A 13841-nucleotide genomic window follows, 5' to 3' on the forward strand; every position below is an offset into this window, starting at 1 on the left:
GAAAAAGTGGAAGTTTCCACTTGACGAGCTTCGAGCCCCCCGCTGAGTTAAACAATATTTTGGTCGCAGTTATTCTTCGGGCTTGACGCCGCGCCAGAACTGGCGTACAAGCCGCACTTTCAAGCTATTCTTACAAAAAGAATTAAAGCCGTTTTTTTCGTTCAGTTAGCACAGAGCAGAGGTAATTGAAACAACTGTTCACTATCCCGCTCTCTTTGCAAAGTTGATGCTCAAGCATTGCATGGTTGTATTGTTTAATCACTTTAGTTAGCCCGTAGGCTGACACCCATAAGCATGTTGAGCATATTGGAAAGGCTGTTGAGTTCTCTGCGAACTGGACAGTCATGAGCATATGCACAAGACCGGGGATGCGATGGCCTTGTGCGCACTAAGAGTAGAACTATAAGAAATGCGGCAATGTGGCCGAATGCCAATTTTCGCTCACGTGTGGCCTCAGTAAGCATAAAACCGCAGATATATCTCGGTGACAAAGTGGCACCTTCACTATGTCTTTCGAAAGTGAACAATCCAACAGCCGCCAGAATTTCGAAGTTATAAATTGTAGCTAGGCCGTAGTTCCACCGTGCGACTGTGCAGTTGTGCGTTTCTCGGCACAATGCTATATATTTTTATATAAGGGACCATATATATATATATATATATATATATATATATATATATATATATATATATATATATATATATATATATATATATATATATATATATATATATATATATATATATATATATATATATATATATATATATATATATATATATATATATATATATACCGAAGCATTCCTTCGCTCCATCGACGACAACCTTCCAGCGCCGCAAAGGGCACAGCTTCTCACTTTACTTAATCAGTTTCGCTCATCATTTGACTCACATCAAAGTTCCTTGGGCCAAACTTCCACTGTCACCCATGCCATCGACACAGGTGACCACGCACCGCTGCGACAACGTCCCTATCGTGTGTCTGTCGCCGAGCGCCAAGTTATTGAAGACCAAGTCGACAAGATGCTCCAGAGCGGCGTCATTCAGCCCTCAAGCAGCCCATGGACGTCGCCTGTGGTGCTCGTCAAAAAGAAGGATGGCTCCATACGCTTCTGTGTAGATTACCGCCGCCTTAATAAGATTACGCGCAAAGATGTCTATCCCCTCCCGCGCATAGACGACGCTCTGGACTCTTTGCAAGGGGCCGAACTCTTTTCATCTCTTGATTTGCGTTCCGGGTACTGGCAAGTTCCTATGAAAGAAGCCGATCGCCCCAAAACCGCCTTTGTGACACCGGATGGCTTGTATGAATTTACGGTGATGCCCTTCGGGCTTTGTAACGCCCCCGCGACTTTTGAGAGGATGATGGACACCATTTTGCGCGGACTTAAGTGGAAGACATGCCTTTGCTACCTCGACGACATTGTGGTCTTTTCCCCGGACTTTGACACCCACCTCTCCCGTTTGAAGCACGTCTTGACCTGCCTCTCTGACGCCGGCCTGCAGCTGAACTTAAAAAAATGACGTTTTGCCGCTCGTCAATTAACCATCTTAGGTCATGTTGTCTCTAAGCAGGGCGTCAGTTCCGACCCAGCGAAACTTCGTGCTGTGGTTGACTTTCCCAAACCTACCTCCATCAAAGACCTGCGCAGCTTCCTGGGTTTGTGCTCATATTTCCGCCGGTTTATTCGCAACTTTGCGTCCATTGCTGCGCCTTTGACTCAACTGCTGTCTGGAAGTGCGGATTTATCACTGTGGTCTCCAGCGTGCGACGACGCATACACCACCTTGCGCCGTCTCCTCACGGCGCCGCCCATTCTGCGCCATTTCGACTCGGCCGCTCCTACCGAAGTTCACATGGACGCCAGCGGTGTTGGCCTCGGCGCTGTCCTCGCCCAACGAAAACCTGGCTTTGACGAATACGTCGTTGCTTATGCTAGCCGCACACTCACACCAGCAGAACGCAACTACTCCGTAACTGAAAAAGAGTGTTTGGCGATTGTATGGGCCCTCGCGAAGTTTCGACCGTACATTTATGGGCGCCCTTTTGACGTTGTGACCGACCACCATGCGCTCTGTTGGCTTTGCAACCTGAAAGACCCCTCCGGCCGCCTCGCTAGGTGGGCCCTTCGCTTGCAAGAATATGATATCCGCGTCGTGTATCGCACCGGCCGCAAGCATCAAGACGCCGATGCACTGTCACGCTGCCCCCTTCCAGCCGAGATCGCCAGCCTTTCCACCTCCGACGCTTCTCTGCCCTTGCTTCGCCTCAGCGACATGCCTTCAGCGCAACGCATGGATCCCTGGATCGCTTCCCTTCTCGACTTTCTCGCCAACCCGACGGCTGCTTCACCGTCACGTGCGCTCCGCCGCCAAGCTGCCTATTTTGCGATCCGTGACACCCTACTTTATCGCCGTAACTAGAACTCCGAAGGTCGCAAGTGGCTGCTCGTTATTCCACGTCACTTACGCTCGGAGATATGCGCATACTTCCATGCTGCCCCCCACAGCGGTCACGCGGGCGTTTTCAAGACCTACACCCGCATACGGCTGCGCTACTACTGGCGCGGAATGTACAATCGCCCAATTTTTTAACCTGAACGCGCGAGCATCGACCGGCCAGTCGATAAGCGCCGTATAACGGAGCACAGCGGCGAAGTGTGCGAGAATACGCGCGTGCGCGCAATGCACAGTCCAATGCAGCTTCCCTCTGCCAGGCTGTTCCGGCAACCGGACCCCACCCCACCTGCTTTTTTGTCCGTTATCGCCTTTCCTTCTGTTTTCTGCACGCCACTGACAAAGGATTAGAAAAGGCAACGTGGTACCGCCTTCTTTTCTGTAGGAGAGGGAAGTGTGAATTGATAAGTGAAATAATCCGATCAGATGTCATTGCTATCGCGCTTCACAGTATATAAGGCCTTGCATCCGCTTTCTGGAGTGTTTGCTTCACGCAGCATCAACAATGCCTCCTCGGGTGCCAGAGGAAAAGAGAGTAGCTGCAGTACGCATGTCTTTGAGCGGCACATCCCAAAGACAGATCGCGATGGCTTTGGATTTAAATGTAGCGACAGTGAACAGGATAATTTGCGCGTTTAGAGACGAAGGGCGCATAGGTGATGCAGCAAGGAACTGCGTTCGGAAGACGACAGCAGAAGAGGATGCCGCCTTGGTTCTCGCCGCCGAGACTAATCCCTTCATGACGGCTGGCCAGGTTAGAGATGCGGTTGGCCTCGATGTCAGCGAAGAATTGGTGAGAAAACGGCTTTTGGAAGAAGGCCTGAAGAATCGAAGTGCTGCCTAAAAGCCGCTTCTTTCCGACACAGCGAAAGCAAAAAGACTGGATTTTGCACAGGCCCATCTGCACTGGACAGCAGATGACTGGCACAATGTCGTCTTTACCGACGAGTCCACATTGTGCACGCAGTGGGACCAAAAACGCCAAGTATACAGACCAGACCTAACGAGGTTCGTTTCTTCCTATTACGAATATTTAGTTAGTTTGTGCCTGTTTCTATTTTCACAAATTTATTCCTGTGAGCCTTTTCTTGTTATTGTTAATTTAAGATACGTTTGTGGTGTAAATTGCCGCAATTTTAAATTGACTTATTGTTCTCCTCTCTTGTAGGTATGACCCCCGATACGTCCACCAAGTGAGAGCCAGTGGACGCAAAAGCATCAACGTTTGGGGGATTGTAACCAAAGAGGGCCTTGGACCACTATACAGAATACAGGGCCGATTTTGTACCGCCTCCTACATTAATATCGTCGAACAGGTGCTCCTGCCTCATGTGCTCGACGGTCCTTTCAATGACGGCTGCTTCATCCTACAGCAGGACTTGTCCCCCGTGCACACGTCTCGCGCTGCCAAAGGCCGCCTGGAAGAACTCGGAATCATGACGATTGACTGGCCGCCACAAGGAGCGGACATGAATGTAATTGAAAACGTGTGGGGCCTAATGAAAAAGAACTTATCAAAAATGGGTCTTCACAACGTGAGCTGCGATGAACTGTGGCGCAAAGTTGAAGCCGAATGGGAGCTGTTGAAAATCGACCACGACCTCGTACCAGCGCTGTACGACTCTCTTCCGCGACGCATCGCAACGGTTGTTCAGTCTGGTGGAGCCTTCTCCAAATACTGAAGGGCAACAAGCGAGTTGCGACACCCGGGACCCCACAATTTCTCAAGCAGCTGGAATTACCAAAATCTCTATTACCCCTTGGTAACCAGTGCGAGCAAAGGTATCCTTATTGAGGCGTTGTTTTTCTTCTGGTTTCGCTCTCGAGAAAAGCAATAAATTTATTTCTGGTCAGACATAGGCAAGGCACGCTATTCTTTGCAACATCGAAGTTTCTAATCAGCAGGACTTCCAGCGGCAGATATCTTTCTGCCGCAGGAAATTGCCGCGTGAGCCGTAGGGAAAATAAAAATAAAAAGAAGTGCTGATTCTCACGTAGTGCAATCAGCCGGTGTATGTCGCATTCCATCGAGCCCAAGCGGTGCCACTTGACCCTTTATTTATAGCGTGATGGCAGCGTTCAGAAAAGAAAAGACGAAGACGATAACGGTGCTCGAAAGGGGGTGGGGTCCGGTTCCCGGAAGAGCCTGGCAGAGGGCAGCTGCACTGGACTGGGCATTGTGCGCACGCGCGTATTCTCGCACACTTCGCCGCTATGCTCCGTTGTACGGCGCTTATCGACTGGCCGGTCGACGCTCGCGCGTTCAGGTTAAAAAATTGGGCGATTGTACACCTTTATCATGAAGTACGTGCGCGCATGCATTCCCTGCCATCGTCGCAAGACACCTCCCCATCGTTCTGCTGCTGAGCTGCAGCCGTTACCATGCCCTCCACGCCCGTTCGACCGCGTTGGCATTGATTTATACGGTCCGTTTCCATACACTGCAGACGGCAACCGTTGGGCTATAGTAGCGGTGGATCACCTTACACGATATGCCGAAACTGCTGCCCTTCCGGCTGCCACAGCGACGGACGTCGCCTCCTTCATTTTGCACCGATTCATCCTTCGCCACGGTGCACCTCGTGAACTGCTCAGTGACCGAGGCCGCGTGTTCTTATCTGAGGTGGTGAAGGCGCTTCTCAAAGAGTGCAACACGATTCACCGAACTACCACCGCCTATCATCCGCAGACCAATGGCCTCACTGAGCGATTTAACCGCACACTCGGAGACATGCTCTCCAAGTACGTCGCTTCTGACCACACGAATTGGGATCTCGTCCTTCCGTACGTTACTTATGCGTACAATACCGCTACGCAGTCTACCACCGGATTCTCTCCTTTCTTCCTACTTTACGGCCGCCAACCCTCTGCTACTATCGACACTATCCTCCCTTACCGCCCTGATGAATCCGAATATCGGCCTGTTTCCGACGCCGCGCAACACGCCGAAGCCTGCCGCCAAATTGCCCGGTCACTCACCACTGACACCCAGCATCGCCAGCGCTCCCGCCTCGACCAAGACCAAACCCCACCGAACTACACTTCTGGTGCACTTGTGTGGCTCTGGATCCCTTCAGGAACTCCCGGTCTCTCCTCAAAATTTCTTGCGAAGTACCATGGTCCCTACCGTGTGCTGGAGCGCACCTCTCCGGTTAATTATATCGTGGAACCCCTCACGCCGTCTCCTGATCTCCGCCGCCGAGGACGGGAGACCGTTCATGTCCAGCGCCAAAAGCCCTACTACGACCCCGCCGTCTTGCCATCATCCTAAGTCGCCAGGATGGCTCCTCTTGTCCCCGGGGTGATTGTAAGGCTAAAGAAGAAGATGCGTCTGATGATTTGAAAAGACGAAGACGAGGTGACAGTGCTCTCGAGAGTTTTTGCCAGCGCTACGCTTGTGTGTCTTTTGCCGATCTGATCCCAGACTGCTGCCGTTGCCGTTCCCGTCGCCCCAGTACCTCGTAACAAACCCCCCGTTACAATATATATATATATATATATATATATATATATATATATATATATATATATATATGTGTGTGTGTGTGTGTGTGTGTGTGTGTGTGTGTGTGTGTGTGTGTGTGTGTGTGTGTGTGTGTGTGTGTGTGTGTGTGTGTGTGTGTGTGTGTGTGTGTGTGTGTGTGTGTGTGTGTGTGTGTGTGTGTGTGTGTGTGCGTGCGTGCGTGCGCGTGTATTGGAGACAGGTTCGTCTTTTACAAGACTGGATGGTGTTATGCTGCACATGCAGAAATAGTGGGCAGATGAACCTCAAACGCCTGAAGGAACACCAACAATTAGCCGCCCAAGTCACAGAATGGTGGTGGAATCAAGTACGGCCGCATCTACCGAGAAGGAACAGGCCTCCAATGCATAAGAGCGCTGTCACATACTTACAAGGAAAGACAATTCCACGTGCCTATGACGAAATTCTCCAAAAAGGACCGAAGTACTGCATAGAACCACGTGTGGCTGGCCTAGAGCTCTTAGACACCATACGCCACATCGCTGACAAAGCACCATCGCAGGAGAGGACAAGATGCATCTCCGAAGGAGTTGATTGGGCCACGCACAATAACAAGAAAGAAGGACCGAAAAGAAACATTTTGCAGCCTATTGTGGACCACTTTCGGGCTGAAGGTTTGACTTTACTTCAGTCCAACAAGGAAGGAAGTTTCGTTGTTTTATCAAAAGATGCCTTCAATGAAAAAGCTTTGGATGCGATCAACAAAAATTTCATGAAGTCCAAGAAAAGACCGACAAGAGCCAAATCCGATGCCCTGAAGCTTCTCCACGTTCTCAACTTTGACAGGCTTGAAAAAGCCGTGAATTCGAGCAAAGGTGATAGACTGCACGTCTTTTTCACTGCTAAAACCCACAAAATTGATTGCCCGCTGAGGACTGTAATCACAGAACGAGGATCTTGGCAAAAAGTGACCGGACAGTTCCTTAAATCCAAGCTTTCCACTCTGGAGCCCCGTGACCCATTCTCTGTCGGGAGTTCCCATGATTTGACAGCGGCGCTCAAGGGAGGTGATCACGGAGCCAATGCAGGTGTGTCCATAGACATCCAGGAGCTGTACTACTCTGTGCCCCATGAACAGATGCTGCAGGCAGTGTGCGACCTAATAGAAGAATCCGGCACGGTTCAGTTCCAGAACTGCTGTGGTTGCTCAGTCGAAGGTTTTTTAGAACTTCTCATGACCTACCTGTCCTCTACAATGATTGATTTTAATGGTGGAGTGTACGTCCAGAAAAATGGAGTTGGTATTGGGTGTTGTGTGGCGCCAATCTTAACCCACATCTACCTGTCTAAGTTTGACTCCTCACTGAAAGAAAAATGGGACATGAACCATGTGGCAAAGGTGTCCCGCTATGTTGATGATTTTTTAGTACTTTTGAAAGTTTCACCTAATGCCAATCTGCAGGATGTGGTGGCTAGTGTTTTAGATCGCTTTATTTCGTGCTCTAGTTCATTGACGTTTACCCATGAGTTACCGGACGACAATCGTATTAGAATTTTAGACCTTGTTTTAACTTTTAAGTGCAATAACCACCTTTGCTGGACCTATGCCCCACGAACTAAGAAAATCTTACTCCCTTACAGCTCCTGCCACTCCAAACTTACCAAGAGGGCTATTGTAACCTTATGCCTCAGTAACGCGCTGGAGAAAAGCTGCTTTCATACTGTTCAAGAAAGCTTTCTGCAACAACAGAAGAGACTAATAGAAGCAGGCTTTCCTACACATGTTATGAAAGGTGTCTCTGAAAAGCTTCTCAAAAAAATGAAATCCAAACCTAAGTTGGCGGAAGGAAGGAAGGACAAAAGCAAGAGTGAAGTGATGCCTTACTTGCACGCACTTTCACACAATATAAAGAAGGTCGCAAGTAGGCACGGTGTCGATGTAGTCTTCTCAGCCCCGCGAAAACTGGCCAGTTTGTGCAGAAGGATTGACGATAGGAAAAGTACAACTTCACAGTGCACGATCAAGCACGAATTCAAATATGTCACCTGTGCTACCCAGGTAGTGTACTGCTTACCTTTATCCTGCGGGAATGTGTACATCGGGCAGACTGGCCGCTGTCTTAACACCCGGCTCAGAGAACATGAACGATTGCTTTCCACAGATGACGGGGCGAATTTGCCAAAACATTGCAGAAAGCACAAATGCATTCCGCTCTTCAAGAAGACTACGATTCTTGGACGCGGTAAAACTAAGAGCCAACGTGAAATCCTAGAGGCATACCATATCGTTAATCAAAGACATCTATGTGTAAGTGACACGACGGTTAGTCTATTTGATAAAGAAATTAGATTTATGAACTCACGCGGTAGTATGTGAGGCTGTTATTTACTTTGTCTTGTTAATCTGTCATGTGTGCGCAAGCTTGGTTAATAACTGAAGGGTATAAATGTGATCGTTTCTCAAATAAATACAGTCGATAGTCCAGCGTCGTCCTGTGTTCCTTGTTCCTGTGTCTTCGTCTTTTGCGCTGGTTTCCTTCTTCAATCATGTACCGACTCGCCCAGCTCTCCACTCTACTTGATGCTGACAGTAGTAACAGAAAGGGAAGAGCGCATCTTCCAAGCCGAACAGGGGCGAATTTTTTCAAATGACATTGGCCTGCATGAAGACCCAGTCCCCGCCATCCTGACAAAAAAAGCGGTAATAAAAAAATAACTAAGAGGCCTGAGAGATAAAAAGGCGCTAGGTTGCGTGACACTCAGCGCAGGAATTGAGCGATAGTGACCACGCATGCAGGCGTGTTCGGCGCGCGCACTTGAGAGGAAAGACTTGCCCTTCAGTTTCGTCACTGCATTATAGGAAGCGCTCAGGACGAAAGGGTAGCCGAGCTTCGTGCGTGTGGCGAGAACAAACTTCTCAGCGGTCGCTGCTCGTCGTCCGGCGTCGATTATGCATACGTACAGCCAACGGTTCCTCAGCACATCGAGGAGGCGCGGGGACGACGATGGGGCTCAGGGATGGCTTTTTTTTCAGTTGCCTTTTATCACGACTTGCCAGCAGTACCATCAGTCAGAGCGCGACCCAAGCGGACGCGTCTTAAGGACTATTTCTGTCAACGCTGCTGAGGTGAGTCAGCTTTCACCCCCGTGTAGCCATTCGAAGTAGCTGTTTATTCCACTTTTCTGTGTGTATGAAACCGTGGAGGAAAAGCTTACTTTGTTTTGAGTTAAGCATTTGGAGCTGATCTGATGTTGTTCTGTTGGGTGTTATTGTGATCAGATGTTATTGTACGACAGGTGTCAGTTTTCTATACTACCAAGTGATAGGGGCACTCGCAACCGTGCAGCAAAGATTCGCGTAGACGAGCCGTTGATAACTTAACTGGAACCGTTCCCGGTAGATATATTTTTGTCTTTGAATTTTTGCACAGGTTTTTTTGTATTTTTAGTACATTCCAGAGTGTGAAATTTGGTTTAGGTACCAAAGGTTTGTCGCCGTCGCGGCAGTATACCAGATGCCGTGAGAAGGCAAAATATGAAGTATTTGAAGGAAAATGAAGATTGGTTTTGCGGGAAAGGAAATGGCGCAGTAACTGTATCAAATATCTCGATGGACACCATAACAGCGCCGTAAGAGAAGGGATAAAGGTGGGAATGAAAGAAGAGACAGAGAAAGAGGGGCCGTAGTGGAGGGCTCCGGGATAATTTCGACCACCTGGGGATCTTTAACGTGCACTGACATCACACAGCACAAGGGCGCCTTTTGCGTTTCGCCTAGAATAGCTTTTTTCAGGAAAGGGCACGTACGTATGAGGTGCGACTATTCACGTTGGTTACGTGACTCGTTTGCCGACCGTTGCCTTCAAGGGCAGACCGATTGAGGAGGGAAGCCGAAGAATTTTGTTTTCCTGTTTACTTTGCGCGACCCTTGACAAGAAAGCGTGCAAGTTGAGGGCGCATCTCAGTTTCGAAAAGCACAGCTTCATCGGCGTTGGCTGAAATGACCATCTGAGCGTGGGCCAATTTGTAAGCAGACCGATATTCCGCGGTATCAGAGCTTTGATTGACAAGGAATTAATTTTCTATTCAAAATTGGTTCACTGACACAGCACCGCTTACCGTACAACGTGGCCGACTTTCTTAGGCGACCTCCCATGTGACGCTTTCAACTAAATTAGGATAAAATCTTGGAATTAGCATTAAGGAGGTTAATATTTGTTTTATAAGGAAGCCTAGTGGGTATTGAGGGAATTCCGAGCTCTTGCGCGTGGAGCACTGCTTTCGTGTTTGGAACGTCCCACGAATGTTTTCCTTTGTTGGTAGTTTGGTGCTTTAGTTCTTGCATGGGGAGTTAACGTTGCAAGCCAGACTATCAGCATGAACTCAACGCGAACTCGTCATGCCCAGCGGTCAGGAAAGCTGCTGTTGGAGATTTTGCGGGCTACGGAGGAGTTGTTGAGAACTGCGTCAGCAGGTCTCGCTTGGAATCAGCAAGCGCACCTGTTTCTGCTGGGTGATTACGAGAACACCCCCCCCCCCCCCCCCCCCCCGGGTCTGCTACATGACGATTGCTCGAGGCTTGCAGTCATGGAACACCCGGAGAGGGCCCGGTCGTCATCTGGCTACATTTACCCTGCCTTGCCGTGTCGAAGCGCGTGACCGAAAAGAACGACGAGCTGAAGTTCCAGCGCAACAGGGCATAATTTCCGGTGTCTTCACACGTGTCGAATGTCGCCGCGGCGAGCAGGAGGGCGTTATCCCCCCCCCCCCCCCCCCCCCCATTATCCGCGGCCATGTTGGCAGACAATTGCCTCGTTTCCGGTGGCTCTTCGGCGTTCCGAGGGCTCGTGGGAGCTGTCGCGCACCATGCCCAACCATCGCGAACATCTCTAAAGACAAAGGACCGCTTTCCGCCCATTTTCTCATGACCGCGTTCAGGCCTTGCGCGTCTGGTGTCATCTGATGAAGCACAGGTGTCGGCAGTACGTGTGAGTCACTAGCTGGCCAGAGAACATCACCTAAGCAGTTGAAGTTACCTCCACGGCATCCTCCCCTCTCTCAAGCTCAGCACGAGACGGGGACGAGTCCATAAGTGCGGGGGTTGGCGTTAATGCGCACAAGTGAGCGTTTCAGGCCACTCCCACTCCGGCAATGCCATCCCCCACGTACGGACTTCAGTGAATGAGAGCCTTACAGAAATCGGCAGTGAGTGTGGCTGAGAGACTCTCACTTTTGATCTTCACGGTTGTAAAAATGTAAAAAAAAACAGTCTTCTTTCGTCCATCACCCAACTCCTTCACTTGACGGCACTCTTGTCCTGGCGATAGGAGCGGGTTTCGACTTTACCGCGGTTCCTTCAAGCAGCAGCGACCCCGAGCCCCCATCCATCAGCGCTACGCTCCGACTTTTGTTTCCCGTGGGCTCTCCATTTCCTGGCATGGTGGCAGCCTGTAATCTCTTTCTAGCCGCTAAAATTTATTATGCGCTCGAAAGTGGTCATTGCACATGACTTTATAGTCAGCTAATTATGTGTGGGGTTCGTCTTTGGAGTGTACGCGGCTGATAACCTTTTCAGACACGTAAGCGTTGGCGCGATTAGAGTTCAGTACTCCTGTATGTACGAAATATAGTTTCACGTGTCATGTTTTCCGTGAAACTTTACATCCAACAGTGAGTGCAATCTTGCAAGTGAATTTAATTCGATTTTTCATTGTTTCTTGTCCCGTTTCTGACCGTCCACGTTTGTGGGCTTTAATGCTTGCGATATTTTTTGTTGTTCATTTCCTACTTGTTATTATTTTTTCCCAGAAATCCTGTTTTCGCTGTCGAGGAAACTGTTGTACAAGTATACAGTCTGGATGCTCTAATCACTCTCATTAATTTGATTAACCGGTAGTTGATGTGCTGGAAAGAGTAAACAAAATCAACCTCTCGACATGTATAAAGGTATTTTTCTATACTCTACACACTGAAACAATGCACGTTAAAACATGGTTAGAGGAATAAATAGGTTTCTGCGTCCACGGTAACTTGCCCCCTTTGCAATGCTTCAGAAACAATTGAGTTTAGCTACCCCAGTTGAAGAGATGCAGTACCCTACTGGGATATCATGCAACGGGTATCTAAAAAAAGCCTTAATTTTACACTGCGCTCTGTAGGATATCCCACTGAGCAGCTATATGTTGATGAGCCCTAACACACGTTCTTTCTAATTGGACTACACAGCCTATGGAAAACACGCATGATGGCCCGACATTGTGAATCGCTTGCTTTTGCAAAAGGCCACTTCAGTAGAATGATATTTCATCTAAAGGAAGTGTATGCCTAGATCGAGTTCGAGAAGGAGTGGCACTCACTCCTATGGATGTGCGTTGCGCTACCTCTTTCTAGTGCTTGGTTACTTAGATGTGTCGTGATGTGCATCGTGTTGATTTGACGCTGTTTTCAGAATGGTTTGTACTTAGTGGTGCTGTATCATGTCCTCCCGACCCAAGCATTATATCTTATGCAGTTGAGTTTTCCATATTGTTGATTATGAACACAGAAGTGCCTCCTGGTCCTGACGGGATTCCCAATATGTTCTTGCGCCCTTATAGTGAAATAGTATCCAAATTTCTTGTCATAACTTTTTGCGCAAGCCTATAAAATGACAGGGTTGCTTGAGATCAGGGAGTTGCGCGAATTGTGCCAATGCTCAAAAAGGTACAGCCTCACCTGTCAAAAATTTTCGTCCAATGTCACTTACATCTTCTCGTAAACTCATCGATCGCATTGTAGCAACTTATATAACTACGTTTCTAAATGACAGAGATATTCCATCCCCACATCAACATGGAATTAGAATGGGATTTTCGACTGTCACTGAATTAACATCCGTAGTTCGAAGCATTGCTGATATTCTAAAAAATTCAAGGCAGGGGGACGCTACTTTTCTAGATATCAATAAAGCTTTTGGTCATGCCAAACTAATGCATAAACTTGGATCTATCGGGATTCTTTTTTATAATTTACTGGGTCTCTGCTTAGCTTTTTAACCGTGCACAGTTCGTCAATATTGATGCTCATTCTTCAGACTGCCTTTCCGTCATTTCTGGCGTAGCACAAGGGGCCATTACTCTTTTTGGTCTACATAAATGACATTCTTGATGTAATTAGTGAACCAGTGCAAATTCGGCTTTTTGCTAAAGACTGTTTTGTTTCATGAAATCAGAAACTGCGAAGATCGAGTCATTCATAATGTTAGCCTTCGGAACAATAATTCCTGGTGCAGTCGATCGGAGATGAACCTTAAGAATGGCATGTGTACGTCACAAACATATGTACGTCATTCGTTCGGAAACTTTGCTTCCTTGGGCATAAATTTCAAGCGACCCCTTTTAGTGCTACGCCGACGCATCCATCATCAGACCGAAACTGGAGTACGCATGAACCGCCCGGGACCCTTACACAAAACATAACATCGAGGCGTTGGAAATGATCCAGCGAAAATGTACGCTATTCTGCTGACTCTCCAACCACTCTCAAGACACTTCGCAACATACAGACATTGCAAACACGATGAAGAATTCAAAGATTGAAGTTTCTTTTCTTACACAAAAATAACGAAGTCTCCATGAGTATAATCATTTATTAAGCCGATCAGAACGCGACTAACAAGAAATTGCCACACGGAGTGGCTAAAACCGTACCGCCCTTGAATCAATGCGTTCATGTTTTCCTCGCACAATAATTCAATGGTATGAGCTCCCGCCTAAGGTACTAGACGGCATCAGTGCCATTGACAAAAGCACTTATTGAGATCGTGCTGAGTTCTTGTTGTTTACTATGTCCCTTATATTAGTTTTCTACAATGGAACTTGCTGCATTTCTTTTCATATATTTTTTCCCCTCTTGCTTGGACCCATTTTAGGCTCTGCAG

This window comes from Amblyomma americanum, chromosome 6 (genome assembly GCF_052857255.1).
Source record: "Amblyomma americanum isolate KBUSLIRL-KWMA chromosome 6, ASM5285725v1, whole genome shotgun sequence".
In the NCBI taxonomy this organism is placed as follows: domain Eukaryota; kingdom Metazoa; phylum Arthropoda; class Arachnida; order Ixodida; family Ixodidae; genus Amblyomma; species Amblyomma americanum.